This window comes from Passer domesticus, chromosome Z (assembly GCF_036417665.1).
Source record: "Passer domesticus isolate bPasDom1 chromosome Z, bPasDom1.hap1, whole genome shotgun sequence".
Classification (NCBI taxonomy): domain Eukaryota; kingdom Metazoa; phylum Chordata; class Aves; order Passeriformes; family Passeridae; genus Passer; species Passer domesticus.
In genome coordinates, this window is record NC_087512.1 from 84,027,808 (window position 1) to 84,050,183 (window position 22,376).

A 22,376-nucleotide genomic window follows, 5' to 3' on the forward strand; every position below is an offset into this window, starting at 1 on the left:
CTCCAGGAGAGATCTTGTCCCTGCTGGAGCCATTTGGGCTCAGCCCTGCCGCAGCTGGACGAGACACAGCAGGCAGCGAGTGCTCTGCTGCTTGTGAACTCCCTTCTTCAAGGAGCAGCCAGGAAAGGCTGTCCCGCTGCCCGGGCCTTATCAATTCCCTGCCCACTCTTGCCCGCGCCCAAACAGCCGCTTCCTACCGGAACGCTGCCGCGAGCCTGGTGCAGGCAGTGCAGGGCGAGCTCCAGCTGAGCTGCTGCCCCGGGAAGGCCACGGGAGCTGGCCATGTCCAACAGTTCTCTGCCTGCAAGCACAACAAAAACCCACCCAAAGTCAGCCTTGAGCCAACAAAGGGGAAGGCTTGCCATACAAGGCAGAAGGAAAGCACAAGAGCTAAAGCCTGCAGCTTGGAGAGCACAAAAAGGAGAGCAAAGCAAGGGGCAGCTGAAGCAAGGGCCCACCTAGTGCTGCCTCTCCCTTCCATGCAGCTTTAGGCATAAGGAGTGGGGGCCAATCTCCCCTCTTCCAGTGGCACATGCCCCTGACCCATTTGGAGAGCAGCACAGTTGCTCTTTTTCCTGCTCTGCTGCAGAAGCAGAGCATTCTCCTTGCCCCTACAACTTCCAGAAGGGAAGATGGGCATGACAAGGAGAGAAGCAGAGCCTGCCAAAAGCTGCCTTTTTATCCAAAAACCAGCATTTTACACACCCGAATATCTCAGGAGTGGAAGGAAAGCTAGACAGCTACCTCTGTCCGGTTTTTCCATGTCAGGGTCGTCTTCCTCCAAGGGCTTCCAGACCTTCCAGGGTTGCAGGCTCTTCATCCTCACTTGGCGGCCCGGTCTGCAGCTCAGGGAGCTCGGCCTGAAAGTCACTGCCAACATTGATGTGTCTAGAGGAAGAAGGAGTAGGACGTAAGAAAGGCAAGTGGTCAAGAGACATCTGGTGTGTAGCCACAGCCTTGGACCAATCCCACCCTGACTCTGAAGGAGCAGTTGTCCTGCTCGCCATTCCTCAAGTTTGCTGTCCTTTAACCCTAGGCCAAAACTCACGGCTCAGTGTAGGCTCTTGCTTTCCTTTTCATTGCGCCTCTCCTTTCCACCTGAAAGAGATCAAAACAACGCTCCAGATGAAACTCATTCTGCCAAGATGTGTCGGTAGCCTGCTTCTCATCCTCATCATCACTGAAAACCCCAAGCTCCTCTGTCCCAGCTCCTCTCCATTAGGTGTCATTGCTGTGTTTTTCACTTGGAATTTCTGAGGCAGGTCTCTCTAGCAGTGTGCACCTTCCTGAAGAAGGAAAGCTGAAGGGCAGGCACTAGAGTGCCTTGAGTCTTGGGGCCAGTGAGAAGAGCCAAGAGGATGCATGGAAGATGCACTACTGGAGGCTTGGGTTGGATGTAAGGAAAAGGCTCTTCAGCCAGAGGGGGCTAGGGCACTGGAACTGCCTCCCCAGGGAAGGGCTCCCAGCACCAAGGCTGAGAGAGCTCCAAAAGTCTTTGGACACTCCTCTTGGGCACAGGCTGGGATTCCTGAAACTGTCCTGAGCAGGCCCAGGTGCTGGGCTCCATGATCTTTGGGAGTCCCTTCCAGCCCAGAAAACGCTGTGACACTGTGATTGTGTTCCTGAGAAGCACCACTCAAGAGGGCATCTCACAGCTGCCTCTGACCGTGAGGCAGAGCCAGCCCTACACACATTGAAAAACACAGACAAATCTAGAGCAATATCTCTCTGGAAAAGAGATGTAAGGCAGGTGGGAAAAAAATCAAAAAAGCTATGAAAATAGAATATTGTTCCAGTGTCTGGAAGTGATGTTAGTATGTGAGTATATAGGAATTGCTGCAACCAGATCATTTTGGAGGATGAAAGCCAGTACTGCAGGACAAGCCCAGCAAACTGCTTCCATGCTCTGATGGGCAGGCATCCCAGAGGAGAAGTCCCATCCTTCTGGTTTTTGAAGCTTTGCAGGAGGTGTGACCAGAGTGAGGGCGTAACAGGATTAGTGGACACTGAACCTCTGACCTCCTCCAGAATGACCAATTGGTTTTGGGGTTACCACAATGTAGTTTTAGGACTTAAATGGGTGCCACGAACTTTTACATGGGTCATCAGAGGATGAGAATCTGCAAGTGCACCGTGACAGCTCTGTACATCCTCTATGGAAAGGTCTGTATTTCCCCTGGAGGCAGCATTATTCCTGGAGAAGTTGCAGCCTGCTTTCATGTGCAACCTCGTCTGGGGAAAGTGACCACGCACCGTGTCTGTGGTGGTTGGTGGCAGAGCCAGCTGGAGCCTCCTGCTGTTCTGTGAGTGCTTTGGGGCCCACGGGGATTTTCTTACCTTGCACAGTGCCAAAGTGCTGTGGGGATGCCTGGCGGCAGACGAGGAGACGAGGATGTCGCTGCAGAGGCCAGCTGTGGCGCCGAGTGCAGAAGGTGGCTGCTGAGGGACAGCCCAGGAGCAGATGCTGCAGCTGCTGCTCCAGCTGCTCCACCAGTGTTCCACCAACGGCCGCAGGAGCAGCAGACAAGGGCAGTTGCTACGGGCACAGCCCAACATTCCATGCAGAACCCCAGGGGAACCATGGGACAGAAACAGGGATAGGCCACCTTTGCCCCTTCTACTTCTTCTGCTGCAAGTTTGCTCTGAGGAGCTTCCACTGGGGCTTTTCTCCTCAGTCCTCTGGACATGGAAAAGCAGAGCCGGGACAGCTCTGGCTCTCCTCTGTGCTTCTCTGGAAAGTGCCTGCAGCTGAACAGGCACAGGAGGCTGGCTCTGTCCAAGGGCCCATTCCACACTTCCTGCACTGCAGAACCACAAGGACTCCTGCCGCTGCCTCTCCTCTGGCTCTGAGAGGAGCTAGAGCTTGCAAATCGTTCCGTGCAGAACCAAGTGCAAAGATTTCTGTCCAAGTGGCGGCATTCATCCTGCCCCCTTTCTCAATTGTCTGGTGCCCAATAATGTCACTTGATGTTTTCTCTCCTTTGGCCTGCTGAGCTGGTCTCTCACCTCAACACTCCTTGCCTGAAACTTGGAGAAACGGGATGTTTCTCAGGAGAGCTGATGGGGACACACACACTGGGGCAGTGCACCAGCATTGCTGTAGTCAACACGTCATGCAGAATTTCTAGGTCTCCCTCCCAGCTCCTTTGAAGAAGGGAGAATGTTCGTCTCTACTACTCTGGCATTCCTCTGAGGAAGGAACACCAAGAGAATTTTGTTTTCCACATGAACGGCTTTCGCCTTTGTTTGAATACTTAGATATGGTAAAACCCAGCCACTTGTACTGCTTCCCTGCCTAAGGTTATAGCAAAAGCAAATCTTGCTTCCTTCCCAGCCTGCATGTTACACCCACGTCAGCCACCTGCTGGGAAAACATCTGGAACAAGGCCCACTGCAAGGCAGATACTTTGTAGGCTCCAGATCCCACCTGCACTGCCTCCAGCAGGCAAGGGCAAGCTTTGGTCACTTCCCAGAAGCAGCCTGGCCATTCCCCCCTGCCTCGCCCCCTCACCATCCTCCACAGCCCCTGCTGCCAAAGCCTCGCTAGTCAGAGCCATTTGCTGGGCTCAGTAAAAGAGTGACTTGGATTCTTCTTTGGCGCAAATACCAAAGCTGTGAGAAGTGAGAGGACCAGGTTCACAGCCGCTCTGCTTTAGCTGAGGACATTACTGGAGGCTCAGAGGGGGAGACTGATCCTTTAAAGAGAAACTCAATCTGAGCTCCTGGTGTTTTCGTGGTGCGTGTGGACATTTATTTTCTACAATCTCAAGATGATCCTGAGGTGTTCTAAAAAGTCTCTTTTCCCCAACTCAGCTGTCGAAAAAAGGAGTCAGAAGTCTTCGTTTTGTTCTCAAGTCTGTTTATTATTTCTTATCTAAAACATTCTCTGTCTGGCTTGCAGAGGTCTGTTCTGTACGTCAGTCTGAGGCACACTGCCCTCCCCCAGGGCTGGTGTTGTCTTTTATACTATAAACTACGTATTCAATATTTACACTTATGTCCCAATACCTATCACCTGTGTTAGACAGTGACTTTCTACTCTAAACCAATCCCAAAGTGCCACCATCACCAAGAAGATGGAGGCTAGGAAGAAGAAGGGAGAAGAACAGGACAATGCCCAAATTCCTCCATCTTGTGCCCCTAGACCCCCATAGTCAAATTCTTCAAAATTCCACCTTTCAGCCTGTGACAACTACTTTTATGCTACTTAAACTTTTGTGACTTGTAATTCTTCATATAAAGTTGGTAATTTGCTCCCATGGGTTGAGATTGAATTCCCAAGTGTCTTTGGCTTCCTGCCAGGGTCTCCAAGCCCCTGACAGGATTTTGAGCCATCCAGGGCATCCAGAGGGATGTCCTGGGTTCTGACAGAAGAAAAGACGACCTATGGGACTTATCCTTTATTTGATATGAAACAGTTTTCAACAGAAATCGGGGAAAAAAGCCTTTGAACACATCTTTACTTTGAAGAAAGGTGGTTGCAGCAGCAAATACTTACCACGACAAATAGGCATGAGCTGTCATTCTTTATGTTATTATGTGTGCGTGAAATACTGTCACTAAGCCTCTATAAAACACACAGTGCAATGGGAATCTCTATTTAATCTCCTCATCAGTACAATTTATGCTGGATTCTGAGAGACCTATTTAATTACTTTAATGCTTCGACCATTCCTGTGAATGTTCAAAAGCCATTAACCATGGCACTCAGACTCTGGCAGATATTTGGTCTTGAAGGAAAACTTTTTACTGATTTTTTTCTTATGTCTTTTAAAACACACTGTGATCAGTTAATATCATGAGTTAGAAAGCCATAGCATGTCGAAAAGCACTATTGTAGCAAACATCTATGTAGTCAGAAAACGTCCTTTAGATAAAATCAGAATGTCCAAGGACTCTATCCTCTCCCTCTCTCTTTCCCTTGCCTCTTTTTTCTACCTTTCCCTTCCCTTTTCCCATTCCCTCTTCACTCCTACAGTCTCTTATATTCACAGAGAGAGGTTTCTATAACCTGTCCCCTTTAAAGGGATTTACCACCCCTTCATTAACTCTGCCAGATGCTGTTTGAAGGTGTTCTCTCCCTTCTCTGAGAGGCATCTCTACACCATCCTGCCCCTGCAGACACTCTGCCTTGGTGGCAGAGGCTGTCACAGCACTGCCAACAGCAACTGTGCAGCCAGAGCTGCAGAATCTGTCACTGCTGGCCTGAAATTGCCAGCCCTGGATGGAAATATCAGCAGGAGCTCATGCTCTGCCTCCCCGTGCTGACAAATCCCTGCAATCCCTCCTGCTGTGCTCTGTGGCAGCACTGCCAGAGGAGGCAGAGGATGTGCCACATCCTCAGGGACACCTCGGGCTGGCTCTGGGCAGCAGGACCTTCCCTTGGCCCATGCTCACTTCTGCAGACAGCTATGGCCATGAGCCTCACACACTCCTTGCTTTTTGGGGCAAATCCCTTCAGCTTTTCTCATTTAAGGCTCTGCAAGGGGCCAAAGACTCAACCCTCTTTTTCTGAAAAAGCAGATGGTGTGCAGTTCTTCAGCCCACAGAATTTAAAATAAATTCTTTTGACCTAAGTAGCCTCCAAGCACATATTTTGGGAAGGAATTACTTTCCCACACATAGTGCACTTTCCCTCTTTTCCTGCTAACAAAATCCCAGTGTTTGATGCAAACAGCCCCAGGATATGTTCATGAATAGCTCATCAAATAGCTCACAACCAGCCCCTTGAGAAAAGCAAAGTGTGCTTTCTAATGTAACCAGTTAGTCTGAGTTTTGAATGTTTTGCATTTGCAACTGAGGCCCTGTAAGCAATTCTAATTGTTGTCAGTAGGTGAGATACTTCTGAACAAAGAAATCAGTTTTACCTGGCATTTACCTGGTCATACAAAAGAATGGATGTTTGGAGAGTGTGCTTTTATAATGTCATATGTTCAAGGTGGGACACACACAGTGTACAACATCTCTCCTTTATACTTTCTTTTATAAATACATAGTTCTAAGAATTTATAACTTTTATTTGGCTTAAAAGGTCAGTACCACTCAGTAGTAAACACCTGTCAAGCCTCCTGGACCTCCGTTCTGGCCACCCAGGGCCATAGGGTGCTACTGCAAAAGTTATTTTTCAGGCAACAGTAGCAAACATAGGCACCAAGGCACCAACCTGCCCCCTTTCTGTATCATCAGCAATAGAAATTGGTTTTAAATTATCAGAATTTCCAACTCCCAAATGTCAAAAAATATGTATTTTCACATGCAAACTATGATGGCTTTTGCTGATGTTTATAACATTTCACAGGGCCAAAGATGACTCAGATTTCTGAAGTTTTACAAAATAGAGATGCAAATGTCACAGGAAGCACAGCAAGGATGAAGGTTTAATCACCGTGAGAAAACCTCTCTTGCTGAAGTGTCCATAGAATCACAGCTTGATCCAGAGGGCACCAACAGCACCTTACCCTGTCCATGAGCCATCCTGGAAATGCAGAGCATGCCAGCCCCAAGTCTGGTTCTAGTGCCCGTTCTTATGCACAATTGTCTCCAAAATCTGCAGCAGCAAAAGCCAAGGTGAGGGCAAAGCCCATTCTGAGGCTGCCTTGGGGACCCTCCACGCCTTTTCCGAGCGCATGGGGACAGCAGGTTCTGCCACAGCAGCAGAAATTACATTATGTGTTAGTAAATGCAGCATTTAGAGTAGCAACTAAATAGTCCTATCTCAGAGTTAAATGTTCAATTCTTCATAAATGCAGTACCTAAACCAGTTAAATCCCACCTACACGCCAGACATCCACCTATACCTGCTTGTGTAAATAGTATTTTCCACTCCACTCCCTGGCCCTTCTCTCACCACAGTCCTCAAGCCCTCAACCAGGCACAAGCCAACTTCTCACCATGCTGTTAGTAATCACCTGCCCCACCCACAGCAGCTGTGCAGGTCCCTGACTGCTGGGAGAACAGACTTGAAATGCAGACCCCAACCTCCACAAAAACAAAAACAAAAACAAAAACAAAAAAAATCAAATTTTTCTAAATCATTTCAGACTAGTGAAAGATCAGGACATTGAGAGACTTGTTTATTCCCTTCAGGCCAATCAAGATAAAGTTTATGTCCTTCTTTGTCAAGGGAAGTCATGGCTTCATTTTGAAGCCCAGTTTTATGTTTTATGAGCCCACTTTCCTTCCTCGTTTGTCCCTGCTCCCCAGGAGGCCACTCACTAGGCATATATAGAAATACCTGTGTCTGAAAACACATCTACATGAGTGCATGACTTGCACTGCAGCAGTTGAAGGCATCATTTTCATTGCACAAAGATCACAAACCTCTTCTAGAAGAACTGTAGAGTTCTTACTATGGAGCTGTAAGAACCCTGCCAGCACATCTGCTGCTAAAGCAACAATTCCAGCTTTGCAGTGGCTTAAGCGGGCTGAGACAGAAGTGTTGCTCCATCAATGCATAAACCACAACAAAGCAGTGGGGACAAGCCTTTGTTCCAAGTGTGACTGAAGCTTTGGGAAGCAGGTTTGCCTGCAGAGGGCACACAGAAGCATGACACCTTTGCCTCCTGTGCACCTACAATTTCTACACCATCATTATCACTGCTCGGGTGACTGAGCAAGCTGACAGTGTGTGACAGATTGTCTGTCGTGTACAGAAAGTCACAGACAGAAGAAGGGAGGGAGAAAACAGGGAAGATGACAATGCAAAAGATGTTGAAGGAGTGTGGCAAGGATTGAGGATTAAGAACAGAAATAAGAAGAGACCATACCCCTTAGCTGTCAAGTGCTGAGGGGAAACTGCATGTACTTGCATATTTGAGCTCACCACCTGGACTTGCATGCCTTGTCCACATTACCATTATTTCAATAATTTTGCTTCCTGGAGAAGCTGCCAGGTCCCCAGTACCAGTCCTACCTCCCTTCCAGCAGTCTCTGTCTGGGCAGAGTTGAAAATAGATCAGGGATTATCTTTTACTCCATAAGCATTCAAGACAGCCAGAGAGGTTCCAGGAAAAGGCCATAGTGAGTGCCCAGGACAAAGAGATTTTAAGCAAGTGGAAGAAGGGAGTATTAATTGAGGATCACAGTTATATGGTGGGGTATAACCTTTCAAATATTTGTTGCTTTTGAAATAGAGATTTTTGGAGTTCACTTGAGTTAGCAATATGAATTAAGCATTTAAATTTTAGCTTGTAGAATTAAGTGTTGATTTTTTTCCTTTTACTTAAGAAATCATGGATGTAATTATCATGCCAGGCAAGAACAGGCGGGGCCAGGGGTTGGATATGCATGAAAAGGTTGAGCAATGTCATCTATATGGAGCACCTTTGTGAATAAAAGATTGGGCTCAGACCAGGGCTCAGGGCACAAGTTTTCAGGAGAGCTATCTCGCTTGTGCCAGGTGCTGACAATACAGACCCACTTCATAACTACATCAGGTTGTGGAGTCTATTTATTCCACCTATGGCTTCACTTTTCTACTGAAAACTGCAGGTGGGAAAGCCAGGCAGAAAAGGGAAGGAGAAGCCATGTAAACAAACCCATAGCTCTATACAAGGACAGAAGCAGATTTCATCTTCACCAAACTGAAAAGAGTGGTTTTATTAGAAAAAAAACAAAAGCAAAAATACCCTAACATCATATATATTCTCCCACCACATTCAGACATTACAACAATAAAAATGCACTATAAAACCACTGCAGTAAATTGGTGAGTTAGGAAAAATAAACAGGGCACAGGTTAATCTATATAGATCTTTGGAAAGATGAGCAATTACAATCTGCACCCCAGCTCATGCTCAGTATTTACTATAATCTTAAATAACAATAAAGTCAAACACAACAGAAGACTGATGTTCCTAACTTCTGCTTCCAAACACAGCCAAGGGTGGCAGCAGCTACAGCTCCATTCTCCTGAGCTCACAGCGCAGCGCAGCTGTTCCAGCCGCACCAGCACGGGACTGGCTGCAGGTTGTACAGCCCGTGCCTGAGCCAGGATCAGAGCGCGTTTCCTCTCAGGTAAGGGGAGCCCCGTGCTCTTCCACAGCTTCTCCACCTTCTCCAGGAGCAAAGCAAACCCCACCACAGCTACAAAAGCCGATGCTTATCAAAGTTTTCCCTTAGCAGCTTGGAAGAGCCAACTCCCGCAGACTCCGCAGAGCGTCCGTCCCGGAGAGCCAGCTGCAGCTGCCCTGCTCTCCTTTCATCAGATCCGGGTGACATCCACCCACAGCCATTGAAAAGGGTCATTCCCAGCCTGGGAGCCAGGCGGGTCTAAGCAGTGAACAGTGATGATCATTAGAATCACCTGAGTAACAACTAAGGTGACTTAGCTGCCTGCTTTGGACAGGCCCCTTTGGTGTCCTTGTGCAGTGGGGCAGTCCCTGCCCCGGCACTGGCAGGGCTGGAGGGCAGCTGGGAGCCTTTCCCAGTGCCTGGCAGCTTCTGCAGCTTTGGCAGCTGGGGCATGTCTTGTGTCTTCTGGAAACCTGGCAGCCCAGGCGGGATTCTCAGATAGCCTCGGGCTGGCATCTCTGGTTTTTTTTTGCAGTTCTTTTGTTTGTCTTAGGTCTGAGATCAACAAAAGGGCTTTTCCCACAACTTCCAAGCAGCTAAGTGAAAAAATCTCGTTCATTCACCAAACACAATATTGCTGCCCCAAAGCAAGAACACACAGGCCAGAAATATGTCCATGCATGTGAAAAACACATGTGAAAACTGATAAAGTTTAATAAAGGACAACAGGAGACAAGGACCATAGCGCAAAGGTTATTATGGCTGGATGCATCTGGGCACTCAGCCAAGCCCACGCTGTGTGTTGCACATAGATTGCTGCATATTCATAGACCCTTATGCATAGTAAACTTTAGTTTACATGTTCCAAGAATTGTTTTGCATGGCTCCTCCTGTGTCTTAGAGCATGCATATTCCTTGGCTGTGGTTTTAGACCATTCTTACCACCTCCAATTTTTGGACCTTGGTCCGCACCATCTTCAGACAGTGAGTGCTGACAGTGGGCACATCTGTAGCAGGTGTCTTCTTTCTATGTTCATTGGATGTTATCCCATTTAAGTAGGCATTTGAACACAAGCATACTTCTATCAGCTATTTCACTACTATGTCTAAGCCTAATTAAGAACTGAAATAAAAACTATATCTTTATAAGAAAGTTACTTTAACATCACACATATAAAATCCATTTTAATATTTGCAAAAAGCCAATATTAGAATATTATAATATGTATCTATTACAATCTATTGATAATATTGCTGAAAGAAGGAAAACTTTTCTAAATACCTAGTGCCTTTGGTAATCGCTAAAGGTAATGTAGCTTGGGCTCTACTACTGTTTACTCATCTTTCTATTGCACAGAAATCTTGGATACTTTAGTGTGTAGATCTGTATTTATGACATTCTCTGAAATGAAAGTGAGAGGAGAAATGGGCTAAATTCAGATATCTGAAGTTCTGTCTGAACATTTGCTGAGGTAAATCAAAGACTAAAGGACAGCTACTCTTTGTGAAGAATGCCAGAGCAAGTTAAAATATGTATTAACAGGCATAATCAACATACTAGAATTAAAAGAGCATCTCCACCAGAAGAGAGAGTCTATAAAATCACACTCTGCATCAAGAAAACATAATGTCTATCACTACATGGATTTGTCGCTTTGCACGCCCCTCTGCCAAGTGCAAGGGGCCTCAAGGACTGAAAGCACAGGGAGCCAAAGGGAGACAGCTGCACCTACGTCACTGGGGGCTCCCGGGGAAGCAGTTTCCTTGAGAATCAAGCTCCTCTCCTCCAAAGGCACTTCCCCAAATGTCTGCATTTCCCGGGAAACACCAACACACACTTCAGAAACCCTGGCAAGGCCAAATTCCTTGTGCTCCTTGCAGCACAGGCACTCCAACTGGAGCTCATCTTCCTTCCCCCAGGTCTGTGTCACTTCCTTCCCCACGCCCACGTGTCGCTTTGGGCGCGCAGCCCCGGGCCCCTACAAACACGAGCTGCCCGCTGCCTCTGCACGTGCCTGAACTCCTGCCTGCGCTCACGGCAGCAAAAGCAGGCTGTTCCCAGCCAGGGAGCGGAGCCCTGTTCCCACAGGAGGCTCTGGTCAGCCCCTTGCAGGATGCTCCGCTGTGCACGCAGCACTTCTCCTGCCCGCCCAGAACGCTCCTGGCAGAGTAGAGCACAAGCTGGCCGGCTCTGGGCTCAGCACTCCCCAAATACAGGCACAGGAAGACGCAGCGGCTGCTTTGCAGCCATGCCCAAGAGAGATGGGAAGGGTCCCCTGCCCCTGGTCTCACTTGGTTGGCTTTCTGACTGGCTCTGAGGCACGGGCTACGATTCCTCACTTGTGGGGAGAGCAGACCTGCCAGAAGTGCGCCCAGCCTGCAGGCACTGCCTGACAGCGCTGCGGCCACTGGGACGCTCGCGCCTCTGAGTCACAGCCACTGCCCTGCTGCTGCTGCTGCTGCTTTATTTGCTTTTTGGCACAGCCAGAGCTCACTGTTAGGCCACCATGGTCTCTGGTTCTGCCCTCTTCCTCTCCCTGTGTATGCATGGAGCATTGCTGTGCTTTCAGCAAGCTCTTGGTGAGAATTTCCAGCACCGCAAGCTCCTCTGCCCTCAGTGGATGCTCGCCATGGAAGAGCATACTCAAGCTGGCCCTTCTAAAACCCGGGGTCCTTGTTCCCTTCAGCGTGCTCTGCACGACCTTCAACTCCACGGTGCTGTGCAACTGGAGCAGCAGGACAGGGACCTCTGCAGCCTGAGCTGCCCTTGTTCCTCTCTGCCCGTGCACAGACGACAGCGTGGAAGAGAACGGCAGCAGGGCCCTGCGTGTCCCCGGGCTCAGGATTTGTGCTGCTTCAGCTCCACAGACAGAGCCATGGCTTAAGTGAAAACGCCAAAATGTTTATTAAGGGAAGGCAAAGTGAAGGGGTGAACTGGGAGGGAAAACAGGGGATTTCCAGGGCCAGGGGGCTGGAGGGAGGGAGCTGCAAACAGGGAGCAAGAAGGCAGGAGCTCCTGGAGCTTGCCACAGGCTCAGCTGTGAGCAGCAAGAGCTGGGCCTGGAGCTGCAGCTGGTCCCCTCTGCTCTGCAGGTGCGCCCATCTTCAGTGGGAACTGGGGGTGGCCAAAGGACGCTGGTTCTTCCCATCCTGCAGGCGCAGTTCGGCAGATCTTGCGTCGAAGGTCAGATTGACAGGGGGAGGCTGGAGCCCGCCAGGCGCCAGGGCAGGAGGGGGCCGAGCCCTCTCCCATGGATACAGCAGCATCCCACAAAACCTCACCTTGGCCACGTGCCAAGCACAGGAATAGAGGGAGCAGGCTCTGGCTCAGGATTCTCGTGAGAGCCTCTTCCCCCTCTTCCACTCCCAGCTCCATCACCTGGCTGAAGAGCTGAATGGAGAGCAGCTGCAGCTGGCTCTTGTCCTGCAAGGAAAGGAAAAGTCCTAAGCACCAAATGCTCCCCACCCATTGAAGCAAAGGCCCAAAAATGCAGAGAGCACAGAGTTTGCAGGCAGGGGCCAGTGCTCTTGGCTGGGGGCACAGAGCCTTACGTTGTCAAAGTGTGGCATCTGGGGCTCAGCCAGCTTCAGGCTGGTGATGCTGGGTATCTTGAAATCTTTGTCCTGCAGCACGTGCGTGAGCACGGAGAGGCTGGTCCAGAGCATCTCTGCATTGGGATCACGCAGCTGCTGCAGCAGGTGTTGATAGAGGCTGTGTATTCCTCCGCCCTGTGTGCAAGACGAGGCTGTGCTGTGAAGCCGTGAACGGCTGCAGCAGCAGCAGCTGCTGGTGGCACTGGGGCAGCTGAAGCGGGAGGCAGGAGAGCTGGGAGCAGCTTCCTCTGATGGCAGAGGCCAGCCAAGGCCAAAGGTGTGTGTTCCCCCGCCCCATGCTGCCAGCGCGGCTTCAGCCACTGCCCCCTTCTCACCAGCGAGGGCTCCTTGCTGAGCAGCACCAGGCCTCTGAGCTGCAGGCGCAGCCTGTCCCTGCACTGGCTGGGCAGGTGCCTGGATAGGAGCCAGAGGGCACTGGGACCGTGTCGGCTCAAGTCCAGACAGTCCAGGAGCTGAAAGGCACAGGGCAGTGACGGGGGAGCCGGCCGGCAGGAGCCCGGAGCCGCACAGGGCCGGGCCCCTGCAGCAGCGGCAGCGGGCGTGGGCAGCGTGCCAGGCGGCTGCGGCTAGCAGAGGCCCCAGAGCTGGGAGGCAGCTCAGGCAGGCAGCGCTGGTCGTCAGGCTCACCTCCACAAAGAAGGCCAGGGCAGGCAGATCCCGGCGTGGCTGCTTGCGGATGAGCAGGCTGAGCAGGTGCCAGGCCATGTGGGGACACAGGGGGCTCAAGCCACGGCGCATCTCCCTGGCAGGGGAAAAAGGCACCAAGGCCCTGAGCCGGCGGGCAAAACTCTCCCAGGAGTGAGTGACAGAGGTCTGATCTTTCCCCAGCACTCTGCAAGGGGACACGGGCCCCTTGGCAGGCGGCTGCTCCTGGGCATCCTCCTGTGCCAGGCTTGTGCAGTCTTGTGCTCGGCCGTGCCTCGCTGGCAAGGCCCTCTGGCTTACGGCCACAGGGACTGCGTGGGGCACTCCGGGCACGGGGCACAAATGCTGGCGGTGGCGGAGGGGAGAAGGGGGTCTCACCTGGCCAGCAGGCCCGCTGCCTCGTGCTGGGTGTCGGCACAGAGCAGGGCGTCCCAGACCTGTGTGTGCTCCAGAGCCACCAGCTTCTTGTGGAAGCCCAGTCGGGAGAGCAGAGCCTTCATGGTGTGCGCTGCAAACCTGTGTGCCCAGCAAGGGCCAGGTCACGCTGGGAGCACTGGCCCTGGCCACAGGGGGCATGGGAAGGACAGGGCGACTGGCACCTGTTGGGGTGGCTGGGAAGGCCGTGTTCCTCCCGGCACACTCTCCAGAAGCTCCTGGTCTCAACGTCGTCTGGCATCTGCTCTGTGGCAGAGAAAATTTCCAAGAGCAGATCCACGAGCAGCTGGGGAGAATAAATGAGCATCCCGTAGTGCCACTGGGACGTGGGGACAATCCTCCGCAGCACCAGAGTTGCCTGCAAGAGACAAAGCACCCCGAGGCAGCGCTCAGTGCCCAGGTGCCCATGAGGCAGGGCCCGAGGGGAGAGGCAGGGCGGGCACCCGGCCTGCTGCCCCTGAGCCTGCCCTGAGCCCAGCTTTCAGCCCAGGCCGGGAGCTGCAGCGTGGGGAGAGCATGGAGAGCTGCTGGAGAGGGTGACCGGGAGGGCGAGCAAAGGCCAGCTCCAGAAACTCACAGCCAGGGCAAAGGCGGCCTCATTCCCGCTGCAGAAGATCCTGCCGTGCGGTGGCTGCTTCTCTACTATGGAGAGCAGCGCCGGAAGGACCTCCTCCACGGCGACTTCTGAGGTGCCCATGGCCCTCCACATCAGTGTGGCAGCTCTGTGGGACCAGAGCTGTGTGTCAGCACCCTGCCCCGTGGAGCTTCCTCGGGCCAGGTGACAGAGCCCCGGTGCCCTGAGGGGCCGGGAGGGAGCATGGCAGCAGGCTTGGGAAACAGAGGTGCCCGAGGGGCCCTACGGGCGGTGAGCACCGAGCTCTGGAGGCACTTGTGCCCCGTACCTGTCACATAATGGGGCACAGTGCAGGAGGCTCATGACCACGTGAGTGGGATGGTCTTCTGTCAGGCTCACGATGGCCATTTGCAGCCCGGCGTCCACGGTGTCGCAGGACGCCAGTCTCTGCAGGATGGCCCTGACCGTGGCTAGCACCTGGAGGGAACGGCATGGGGGAGACTTGGTGTGCTGTCCTAGGCAGCAACTTGCCCAGCTTCCTTCCCCCAGGAAGTGCTTGCCTTCCCACCCCACTGTGATGGCCCCAAAGGCTGAGCGGGACCAGCGGACATGGCTTGAGGGGCCACGTGATCCTGGGAGGCCTTCAGCCCCGGCCCCAGGCTGATTGCCTGCTGCAGAGAAGAAACACCCTTCTGGCAAAACCCCAGACTGGGTGCAGGACTCACAGTCAGGGCAGTCACGGCGTCCGTCTCTTGGATGGCCTGATTGAGGGTGTTTGTGGTGGCCATCCCCTCAGTCAGGGCCATGTCAGCCTCCGCCCTGCCCTGGGCCGCTGCCCGCTCACAGCTTGCAGCCAGCTCAGCGGGCGCAGTGCTGGCAGCAGGCTCTGCCCGCAGCTGGCTGGGCATGGAGTCGGGCTGGGCCGTGCCCCCGGTCACGGTGGCGCTGGTCTTTCTGCGCCGGAGACGCAGGAACCTCCGCAGTGCCTGCAGCAGAAGGAAGGGCGGGAAGAGAGGGACGTTCCATGGTCTGCTCCAAGCGCAGGGCTGGGCTGAGCAGGGCCAGCAGGCCCGGCCCAGCTGGGGATGGCCGCAGGTACCTGCGCCGCTCTACGGAAGCGGCCGCGGGTGGGCTCCTGCTCTTGAGACCGCTCCTTGGCTGCATCTGGCAAAGAGGGAGAGCAGCCAGAGCTGAGGGGCTGTGGGAGAGGCCGGAGAACACAGGCCAGCCCTGCGCTCCCCAGGCAGGGAAAGGCCCCTGCCCGTCTGGGAGATGGGGCATAGCTGTCATCGGGGGGGCAGTCCCTGCCCCTGTCCCATCCTGTCCGTGGGCATGTCCATAGGGATGGGATGGGATGGGATGGGATTGGATGGGATGGGATGGGATGGGATGGGATGGGATGGGATGGGATGGGATGGGATGGGATGCGATGGGATGGGATGGGATGGGATGGGATGGGATGGGATGGGATGGGATGGGATGGGATGGGATGGGATGGGACGGGATGGGATGGGATGGGATGGCCAGGATGGGGCCTAGGCTGGCTGCAGGCACCAGTGCTGCGGCCCAGCTGCGCCACTCACCGTCCTGCAGTGGCTGCAACTGCTCCGGCTCTGCAGGCTGGTGCACTGGGGCAGCTGCAGGGCCATTCTTTTTCTTCCCCCGAAGCCTCCGGAATAGGCTGAGCACTTTGCTCGCCATCCCGCTGCCCGACCTGGAGGGACAGATGCCTCGGCAAAGGTCCGAGTCAGCGGTGCCGCAGTCGTGCCTTGCAGGCACCTGCGACAGGGAGGCCTCAGGAGGATGACAGGACAGCAAGTCCTGCCCTGTGTTCTCGAGGGCTCCTGCCACAATGACAGGAGACTCCTCGTGAACGATGGAGTTCACCAACTCCCACGGCCTGGCCACAGGGGCACCGGCTGCAGGGATGGGAGATGCCTCGGAAAGACTCTGAGTCAACGAGTCCCGAGGTCTGGCCGTGAGGCCAGCCGCAGGAGTAGTGCGTCGGGAAAGCTCCGGGTGGGCAATGAATGAGCTGGCTGTGCGGCGGATCCACACAGCACCACTCTGTCACGTCCTGTCCCGTCGCATGCACCGAGCACTCTGGCGTGGCCGTGACGCTGCCAGCACCTATGTCAGCGCGTGTCACAAAGGGCTGCTGCCACACCCTGTTCCACTGCGCCGCACGGTGACCCTGCTGCACCGTGTCACAAGGGGCCCTTGGTGACGCTGCCACGTTCCCCGGGGCCACCCCCTCCCCAGGCAAGTCGCCCCTGCTTGGAAGGAATCCGTTGCCCCGAGTGTCTAACACAGCCCTGAACACACCAAGGCCGGCCAAGTGCTCAGGGAAGGCCTCTCCACGTCTGTGCCCGGCCCGCACAGCCCAACTCGGTGTGGCCCTGCAGCAGAGCGGCTTCCAGCAAGCAAGAAGCAAACGCATCTTGCCAAGAGCTAAAACACACCAGCTAGGGAAGATGGCATTAATAAAGGCCTTGGAATTCACAGCTCTCTGAGAGACATTTGGGGTTCTTGCTGGGCAGAGGTGATCCGCCTCTGTGCTGTGCTCAAAGGGGGGAACACACCCTACCACAGGTGCTTGGTTTGGTCTCCGCAGGCCCAGGCAGGTGCCAAAGCTGCTCTTGACAGCCTTCTCCCTTCCCACGCCCCACTGCCAAGTGCAAGGGGCCTCAGGGACAGAACGGAGAGCAGGGAGGCAGAGGCAGACAGCTGCACCTACATCACTGGGGGGGCTCCTGGGGAAGCACTTTGCTTGAGAAGCAAGCCCCTCTCTTCCAAAGGCATTTCCACAAATGCGCACATTTCCCGGGGAGCACCAACACACACTTCAGAAACTCTGGCAAGGCTGAATTCCTTCTGCTCCTTGCAGCCATGGCACTCCAGCTCCAGCTCCTCTTCCTTCCCCCAAGTCTGTTTCCATGGGTCCCTTCTGGCACGCAGCCCCGGGCCCCCTATAAACAGGAGCTGCCCGCTGCCTCTTCACATGCCTGAACTCCTGCCTGCGCTCAGGGCAGCAAAAGCAGGCTGTTGCCAGCCAGGGAGCGGAGCCCTGTTCCCGCAGGAGGCTCTGGTCAGCCCCTTCCCCACTGTGCACGCAGCACTTCTCCTGCCTGCCCAGAACGCTCCTGGCAGAGCAGAGCACAAGCTGGCCGGCTCTGGGCTCAGCACAGCCCAAACACAGGCACACCCCAAACACAAAGCAGCAGCTGTTTTGCAGCCATGCCCCAGAGAGATGGCAAGGATCCCCTGGCCCTGGGCTCACTTGCTTGCCTTTCTGACTGGCTCTGAGGCAGGGGCAGCGCTTCCTGGCTTGTGGGGAGAGCAGAGGCGCCGCAACCACACGCAGCGTGCAGGCACTGCCTGACAGCACTGACTCCACTGGAATGCTCGCGCCTCTGAGCCTCTGCCACTCTGCTGCTGCTGCTGCTGCTGCTGGTGCAGCTTCATTTGCTTTTTGGCACAGCCAGAGCTCACTGCTAGGCCACGCTGGTCTCTGGTTCTGCCCTCTTCCTGTCCCTGTGTAGGGCTGGAGCATTGCTGTGCTTTCAGGAAGCTTTCTGTGAAGACTTCCAGCATTGCAAGCTCCTTTGCCCTCGCTGGATGCCTGCCATGGAATCCCTGACGGCTGGCTTCAGAGCACACCCCAAGCCGGCTCTTCTAAAACCCAGGGTCACTGTCCCCCTCAGCGTGCTCAGCACGACCTTGAACTCCACGGTGCTGTGCAACTGGAGCAGCAGGACAGGGACCTTTGCAGCCTGAGCTGCCCTTGTTCCTCTCTGCCCGTGCACAGACGACAGCGTGGAAGAGAACGGCAGCAGGGCCCTGCGTGTCCCCGGGCTCAGGATTTGTGCTGCTTCAGCTCCACAGACAGAGCCATGGCTTAAGTGAAAACGCCAAAATGTTTATTAAGGGAAGGCAAAGTGAAGGGGTGAACTGGGAGGGAAAACAGGGGATTTCCAGGGCCAGGGGGCTGGAGGGAGGGAGCTGCAAACAGGGAGCAAGAAGGCAGGAGCTCCTGGAGCTTGCCACAGGCTCAGCTGTGAGCAGCAAGAGCTGGGCCTGGAGCTGCAGCTGGTCCCCTCTGCTCTGCAGGTGCTCCCATCTTCAGTGGGAACTGGGGGTGGCCAAAGGACGCTGGTTCTTCCCATCCTGCAGGCGCAGTTCGGCAGATCTTGCGTCGAAGGTCAGATTGACAGGGGGAGGCTGGAGCCCGCCAGGCGCCAGGGCAGGAGGGGGCCGAGCCCTCTCCCATGGATACAGCAGCATCCCACAAAACCTCACCTTGGCCACGTGCCAAGCACAGGAATAGAGGGAGCAGGCTCTGGCTCAGGATTCTCGTGAGAGCCTCTTCCCCCTCTTCCACTCCCAGCTCCATCACCTGGCTGAAGAGCTGAATGGAGAGCAGCTGCAGCTGGCTGTTGTCCTGGAAGGAAAGGAAAAGTCCTAAGCACCAAATGCTCCAGGCCCATTGGAGCAAAGGCCTAAAACTGCAGAGAGCACAGAGTTTGCAGGCAGGGGCCAGTGCTCTTGGCTGGGGGCACAGAGCCTTACGTTGTCAAAGTGTGGCATCTGGGGCTCAGCCAGCTTCAGGCTGGTGATGCTGGGTATCTTGAAATCTTTGTCCTGCAGCACACGCGTAAGCACGGAGAGGCTGGTCCAGAGCATCTCCGCATTGGGATCACGCAGCTGCTGCAGCAGGTGTTGATAGAGGCCATGTATTCCTGCGCCCTGTGTGCAAGACGAGGCTGTGCTGTGAAGCCGTGAACGGCTGCAGCACCAGCAGCTGTTGGTGGCACTGGGGCAGCTGAAGCGGGAGGCAGGAGAGCTGGGAGCAGCTGCCTCTGCTGGCAGAGGCCAGCCAAGGCCAAAGGTGTGTGTTCCCCCGCCCCACGCTGCCAGCGCGGCTTCAGCCACTGCCCCCTTCTCACCAGCGAGGGCTCCTTGCTGAGCAGCACCAGGCCTCTGAGCTGCAGGCGCAGCCTGTCCCTGCACTGGCTGGGCAGGTGCCTGGATAGGAGCCAGAGGGCACTGGGACCGTATCGGCTCAAGTCCAGACAGTCCAGGAGCTGAAAGGCACAGGGCAGTGACGGGGGAGCCGGCCGGCAGGAGCCCGGAGCCGCACAGGGCCGGGCCCCTGCAGCAGCGGCAGCGGGCGCGGGCAGCGTCCCAGGCGGCTGCGGCTAGCAGAGGCCCCAGAGCTGGGAGGCAGCTCAGGCAGGCAGCGCTGGCCGTCAGGCTCACCTCCACAAAGAACGCCAGAGCAGGCAGATCCCGGCGTGGCTGCTTGCGGATGAGCAGGCTGAGCAGGTGCGAGGCCATGTGGGGACACAGGGGGCTCAAGCCACGGCGCATCTCCCTGGCAGGGGAAAAAGGCACCAAGGCCCTGAGCCGGCAGGCAAACCTCTCCCAGGAGTGACTGACAGAGGTCTGATCATTCCCCAGCACTCTGCAAGGGGACACGGGCCCCTTGGGAAGCGGCTGCTCCTGGGCATCCTCCTCTGCCAGGCTTGTGCAGTCTGCTCGGCCGTGCCTCGCTGGCAAGGCCCACTGGCTTACGGCCGCGGGGACTGTGTGGGGCACTCCGGGCACGGGGCACAAATGCTGGCAGTGGCGGAGGGGAGAAGGGGGTCTCACCTGGCCAGCAGGCCCGCTGCCTCGTGCTGGGTGTTGGCACAGAGCAGGGCGTCCCAGACCTGTGTGTGCTCCAGAGCCACCAGCTTCTTGTCGAAGCCCAGTCGGGAGAGCAGAGCCTTCATGGTCTGCGCTGCAAACCTGTGTGCCGAGCAAAGGCCGGGTCACGCTGGGAGCACTGGCCCTGGCCACAGGGGGCATGGGAAGGACAGGGCGACTGGCACCTGTTGGGGTCGCTGGGAAGGCCGTGTTCCTCCCGGCACACTCTCCAGAAGCTCCTGGTCTCAACGTCCTCTGGCATCTGCTCTGTGGTGGAAAACATTTGCAAGAGCAGATCCACGAGCAGCTGGGGAGAATAAATGTGCATCCCGTAGTGCCACTCAGACGTGGGGACAATCCTCCGCAGCACCAGAGTTGCCTGCAAGAGACAAAGCACCCCGAGGCAGAGCTCAGTGCCGAGGTGCCCATGAGGCAGGGCCCGAGGGGAGAGGCAGGGCGGGCACCCGGCCTGCTGTCCCTGAGCCTGCCCTGAGCCCAGCTTTCAGCCCAGGCCGGGAGCTGCAGCGTGGGGAGAGCATGGAGAGCTGCTGGAGAGGGTGACCTGGAGGGCCAGCAAAGGCCAGCTCCAGAAACTCACAGCCAGGGCAAAGGCGGCCTCATTCCCGCTGCAGAAGATCGGGCCGTGCGGTGGCTGCTGCTCTAGCACGGAGAGCAGCGCCGGAAGGACCTCCTCCATGGCGACTTCTGAGGTGGCCATGGCCCTCCACATCAGTGTGGCAGCTCTGTGGGACCAGAGCTGTGTGTCAGCACCCTGCCCCGTGCAGCTGCGTGGGGCCGGGTGACAGAGCCCCGGTGCCCTGAGGGGCCGGGAGGGAGCATGGCAGCAGGCTTGGGAAACAGAGAGGCCTGAGGGGCCCTACGGGCCGGTGAGCACCGAGCTCTTGAGGCAGTGGTGCCCCGTACCTGTCACATAGTGGGGCGCAGTGCAGGAGGCTCATGACCACGTGAGCGGGATGTTCTTCGGTCAGGCTCACGATGGCCATTTGCAGCCCGGCGTCCATGGTGTCGCAGGACGCCAGTCTCTCCAGGATGGCCCTGACCGTGGCTAGCACCTGGAGGGAACGGCATGAGGGAGACTTGGTGTGCTATCCAAGGCAGCAACTTGCCCAGCTTCGCCCAGGAAGTGCTTGCCTTCCCAGCCCACTGTGATGGCCCCAAAGGCTGAGCTGGACCAGCAGACATGGCTTGAGGGGCCACGTGATCCTGGGAGGCCTTCAGCCCCGGCCCCAGGCTGATTGCCTGCTGTGGTGAAGAAACACCCTTCTGGCAAAACCCCAGACTGGGTGCAGGACTCACAGTCAGGGCAGTCACAGCGTCCGCCTCCGGGATGGCCTGATTGCGGGTGTTTGAGGTGGCCATCCCCTCCGTCAGGGCCATGTCAGCCTCCGCCCGGCCCTCGGCCGCTGCCCGCTCACAGCTTGCAGCCAGCTCAGCGGGCGCAGTGCTGGCAGCAGGCTCTGCCCGCAGCTGGCTGGGCACAGAGTCGGGCTGGGCCGTGCCTCCGGTCACGGTGGCCCTGTTCTTTCTGCGCCGAAGGCGCAGGAACCTCCGCAGTGCCTGCAGCAGAAGGAAGGGCGGGAAGAGAGGGACGTTCCATGGTCTGCTGCAAGGACGGGGCTGGGCCGAGCAGGGCCAGCAGGCCCGGCCCAGGTGGGGATGGCCGCAGGTACCTGCGCCGCTCTACGGAAGCAGCCGCGGGTGGTCTCCTGCTCTTGAGTGGCGTCCTTGGCTGCATCTGGCAAAGAGGGAGAGCAGCCAGAGCTGAGGGGCTGTGGGAGAGGCCGGAGAACACAGGCCAGCCCTGCGCTCCCCAGGCAGGGACAGCCCCCTGCGTGCCCGAGGGACGGAGCACGACTGCCATCGGGGGGGCAGTCCCTGCCCCTGTCCCATCCTGTCCGTGGGCATGTCCATAGGGATGGGATGGGATGGGATGGGATGGGATGGGATGGGATGGGATGGGATGGGATGGGATGGGATGGGATGGGATGGGATGGGATGGGATGGGATGGGATGGGGCGGGATGGGGCCTAGGCTGGCTGCAGGCACCAGGCCTGCGGCCCAGCTGCACCACTCACCGTCCTGCAGCGGCTGCAACTGCTCCGGCTCTGCAGGCTGCTGCACTGGGGCAGCTGCAGGGCCGTTCTTTTTCTTCCCCCGAAGGCTCCTGAACAGGCTGAGCACTTTGCTCGCCATCCCGCTGCCCGACCTGGAGGGACAGATGCCTCGGCAGAGGTCCGAGTCAGCGGTGCCGCAGTCGTGCCTTGCAGGCACCTGCGACAGGGAGGCCTCAGGAGGATGACAGGACAGCAAGTCCTGCCCTGTGTTCTCGAGGGCTCCTGCCACAATGACAGGAGACTCCTCGTGAACGATGGAGGTCACCAACTCC

At 55.8% G+C, this 22,376-nt stretch overlaps 1 long non-coding RNA gene across 1 annotated transcript; it reads right to left on the reverse strand.

Moving 5' to 3' along the window:
- Nucleotides 1-463: 463 nt before the first annotated feature.
- LOC135289588 (uncharacterized) lies at nt 464-2,446 on the reverse strand. Its single transcript, XR_010352344.1, has 3 exons — nt 2,338-2,446; nt 1,049-1,098; nt 464-888 (listed from the first exon to the last, which is right to left on the reverse strand). It is a non-coding gene; the product is annotated as an uncharacterized LOC135289588 (long non-coding RNA).
- Between the last annotated feature and the right edge of the window lie 19,930 nt (nt 2,447-22,376).